This window comes from Arachis ipaensis, chromosome B10, assembly GCF_000816755.2.
Source record: "Arachis ipaensis cultivar K30076 chromosome B10, Araip1.1, whole genome shotgun sequence".
NCBI classification, from domain to species: Eukaryota; Viridiplantae; Streptophyta; class Magnoliopsida; order Fabales; family Fabaceae; genus Arachis; species Arachis ipaensis.
This window is the reverse complement of record NC_029794.2, coordinates 126,932,257-126,936,666: the sequence shown is the minus strand read 5'-3', so window position 1 is coordinate 126,936,666 and position 4,410 is coordinate 126,932,257. Positions and strand designations below refer to the sequence as shown.

Here is a 4,410-nt window from a genome sequence, read left to right as displayed (position 1 = left end):
GTTTATAAATAAGTTATTTTGTATTTGATTTTTTAGTTTTGAAAATATTTATTTTAAAAAAATATGATAAAAAACTTTTTATTATAAGATAAGTCATTTTTTTAACTTTTCTACAAATACTTAAATAATTTTTTAAAAAGTTACAATTTAATTTTAAAAATTACACTTAAACATTAACACTACTACTCCTTATAAATTAAAAGCTCAAACAAATAATTTTTGAAGTTTCTCAAATGTATATGTAGACAAAATTTCTTAATATTACTGACAATTTATACTTGAAATTTGGTTTTAACGTCATTTTTTAAAATGTTTTATCAATATGATTTATATCCTGATTATTCAAGTTTCTCAAGACTGTCGGAGGAGGAAAGCCAAAACTCACCAGGGTTTGTTTCAGAAATTCCCAATCCACTCTATCGTACGCTTTCTTCAAATCAATCTTAAAGGCCAGGGTGCCTTTCTTTGACTTTGTCTTCTTCATGAAATGGAGAACCTCTTGTGCTACAATGATGTTGTCAGGGGTTCCTCTCCCCTGGATAAACCCTCCTTGAAGGGCCCAATAATCTCTTTGAGATGGGGACGAATTCTATTGACCAGGACCTTCGTTATAACTTTGTAAACCACATTACAGAGACTAATTGGTCGGAAATCCTTCATGGAAACCGGGTTTTCTACCTTCGGAATAAGAACCACAAGAGTTTCCATCATCCTTGGATCCATATCCAAACCAGAGAACGCATGACGAACCATAGTCCAAACATCAAAACCAACAATCTTCCAGTATTCTTTAAAGAAGAAAGCCTGAAACCCATCAGGGCCCGGCGCCTTAAAAGAATGCATACTGAAAACAACCGACTTAACTTCTTCCAGAGTAACTGGCGCTGTGAGGCTACAACAAGCTTCATCATTCAGGGAAGGCAGTGGCACATCACCAAGACAACCTAAGTCTACATCCTTCGACTGGTAGAATAGGCGTTTATAGAAGGATTCAGCTTCCCTTCTAAGGACATCCGGGTCCGTTTCCCACACCCCATCTTGAAGAAAGAGACCATGAATCTTATTATGCTTTCTCCGCACAAGAGTCTGGACATGAAAGAACTTGGTATTTCTATCCCCAAATTTTACCCATTGCTCTCTGAGACGGCATGGCCGCCATGCTCACTGTGTTTCGCCCTCAAACACTCGTTCCCGCTCTCTCCTTCTCTCATTCTCTCTGAGTACGGAGTACGTACTCTTTCTCTGCTAGGGTTTCTCAGATTCTAGAAACAATTAGTTAGTTAATTGTTTTCTCTTTTGTATAAAACTATCTATCCCCTCAACCATTAGTGGCTCTTGGATTCCCCCCTCAGTGGGTACCTTTAAGATTAATTGTGATGCTAGCTATCCTGGCAGTGGTGCTCGAGTTGGTTTTGCTTGTGTTAGCAGAGATTGGAAGGGAAGGTGGCAACGAGGCTGTCTGGAACAATTGAGAGTCGTAGCATTTTGCAAGGAGAGTTGTTTGCTATTTGGAGAGGCTTTCTTTTAGCATGGGACTCGGGACAAAGAGACATTATATGTGAGACAGACTGTGTGGAGGCTTTTACTATTGTCAATAATTTACAAGATTGCTCTGGGTTTACTGATCCTTTGGTGTTAAAAATCCGAGATATCAGGTCTTGGAAATGGCGTGCTGATCTTCGGTTGATCTTGAGAGATGCAAATACAGTAGCAGACATCATGGCAAAGACTGCAATGAGGACTATTTCTCCCCAAGTGGAGCTTCCATTGCCTTGGAAGGAGTTTGAGAGTAGTATTCAGCGGGACTGCCTTTCTTAAGCAGTTTCTTGTTTTTTTTTCTTTCTTAGTTTTTGTTTATTTTTCTTTTAAGTCACCAAAAAAAAATATCGCAAAATATGTAGCAGTGCTTTATTGGAGTCCGTTTCAAAAACAGCCGCTCTCTGCACTTTAGCGGCGATTTCCGTGACAGATTGGAGAGAAGCCGCTATTTGCTCTTTCTTTCCCTCATCCATCACCGTCTCTGCACTTCCCCAAAGTTTCTACGCTCTGCTAGCTCCTCTGCTTCTTCTGCTCCCTCTGCTCTGCCAGATCAGCGTAGTGCTGTGCGCGGTTCGAATCTGCAGTAGCGACACGAGCATTCTCCACCACGCCCGCCGCATGTTCTTCTTCTCCTTCTTCCTTTATTTCTTTATTTGGATTCTGGTTTATTTTTCTTCTTTTTTTTTCTGCTAGGTTTTCACCTGTTTACAAAAGGAGAAGTGTCCTTCACCCATAACAAAGGGGCTCTTCTGTCCTTCTGCTTTGCACCTTCACTTCTGGTTTTCTCTTCATAGTTTTTTTTTTTTGTTCTGATTTGTTGCTCACTCTGCTCTTAGGTTTTTCTACTAATTAAATTGATTGTTTTGATTTATCGAAGAAGAAAAGAAAGCTCAATAGAAAATCTTTTTAGTATATTCCATTTAATATCAGAATATCTAAACCAAGTTGTAAATTGCAGTGTGAGAATAATTTTTACAAATATTTCTATAAATTTGTCATAATCAAGTGATAATACCCTTTGAATTTGGAAATGGGAGCTTAGAAGATAGGTCATGAATCTTGGTTGATATTGAGACTATTAAGCCTACTCATATTTTTAATGTTGATGATTTCACTAGTGCATTTAATTTGAAGTGGTTTGAGGCTAACATTGGCAAATGCTTGCAAGGACCATAGCCTCCCCATGTGAATTATGCCTTTAGTGGCAATTTTAAACATAAACCAAATTCTAATGTTGGGTTATCTGTTTTCTGAATTTTTAAAACATCCAAGTAACTTTTCAATTTCCATGACATATATGTTGGGTTGTTGTACCCTTATAAAGGATCGATATAAAAGTTTAGAGAAGAGAGGATTGATTGTTCCAACATCCAAAACATGCAAGAGGAAGTAGTTTACTGCTCTAACATTATATGAAACATGTCATCATCAAATCATTTTTGCATATAGTTCATACATCTATATTTTTACCGTTTGATATGACACATTTAAAATTTTTATGACATTGTGTTTGTGTTATGGCTTTGGCAGGAAGTAGAGTCCTCTTGATTGTTGGTTCCATAACCAAGCATTGACGCCAGGGATGAAAGACCAATACAATTTTATCTAAATCAAGATTTTGTTTTCTTGTGTTTGTTTCATTTATACTCCTAACTAGTCACAGTTAATGTGTTTCCATATCAATCTGTACTCTAATATTTTTACATATATTTGTAACCATATTTACAATTTCTCAGAGCTTGAATGAACTTTTTTTTTTGTTTTGCAATAGTGTTCAGTGAGCATTACACACTCCTTTGCGCAATTTAGAAACAAAGGTAAACAAACTTCTCCTTTTATGGTCGCTCTACTTTAGTGTGTTGAACTTTCTTTGTTCAAAAAAAAATCTTTTTTTTTATATCTAAGTAATTTCATTCTAAGACTAATTTGACATTTTTCATCTTCTCTTTTTCTTTGGCAGATCAATATCAGTATGAAATATCTCCTTAGCTCTCCACTTTTTGCATTCAATCTCAGCTGCCTATCCGCTAGGGAAGACCATTATCAAAATGACAAAATACGCATTTTACTTCTGGCATTTTGTTTCGGAGATATCATTGTCTTGAATTCTTAATTTGTTATTAATTTACTCTTGTGATATTTTAGCCATCTTTAGGTTATTTTATTTTTGTGTTTGTTTGGATGTAAAAGCAATTGAGCAGCTTTGTAAGACCAACATTTTTTTAATTTAATTGTGAAAATTGTGGGGGTTATAAACCTCTGCAATATATATATTTTTAAAATTTGGTAAATATGATTTTCACGATAAATAAGAACAAAAATGTTATTACAAAAGTCACTTATTTTCGTTCATAAAAAAGAGGCAATAATATTAATAAAACAAAATTTTATTACTGGCATCATGTAAATACAGCACACAACAAGTTAATTGGAGTAATTGTGTAAATACTTAACAAGATAATTAGTATCAAATATTTTGTTTATAATCTAATTAGTGTCAAATTCTTCTTATACTAACTCTCAACTTCAATGACAACCAAATAAAATATAAAAAAGAAGTAATTATTAATTAAAGTATAAAATTAACTAAAAATATTTTATAACTAATTTTTATGGATGAAATACTTTTAAAAAAAATTTTACACATCTGTTTAATTAATACATTTAAAGCTAATAATTTTTTAAAAAGATACATCTTTCTTACTAAAAGTCCCTTCGGCATAGCCATCAAGATTTTCGATAAAATCTAGTTCACCGTCCTCTTCGGCATTGCCATCAAGGCCAGAGAACTAGAAAATCAAATATTATTGATAAAAATGTTATGAATCACAATTACATCTATATTGATTTATAAAACTAGCTAACAATTAA

At 34.2% G+C, this 4,410-nt stretch overlaps 1 long non-coding RNA gene across 1 annotated transcript in view; it reads left to right on the top strand.

The window, feature by feature from the left end:
- LOC107623964 overlaps positions 1-3,647 on the top strand; it is a 21,494-nt gene extending 17,847 nt beyond the window's left edge. Inside the window, exons 3-4 of the long non-coding RNA XR_001616691.2 lie at positions 3,311-3,356; positions 3,500-3,647. This is a non-coding gene — a long non-coding RNA (uncharacterized LOC107623964). The remainder of the gene's footprint in view (positions 1-3,310; positions 3,357-3,499) is intronic.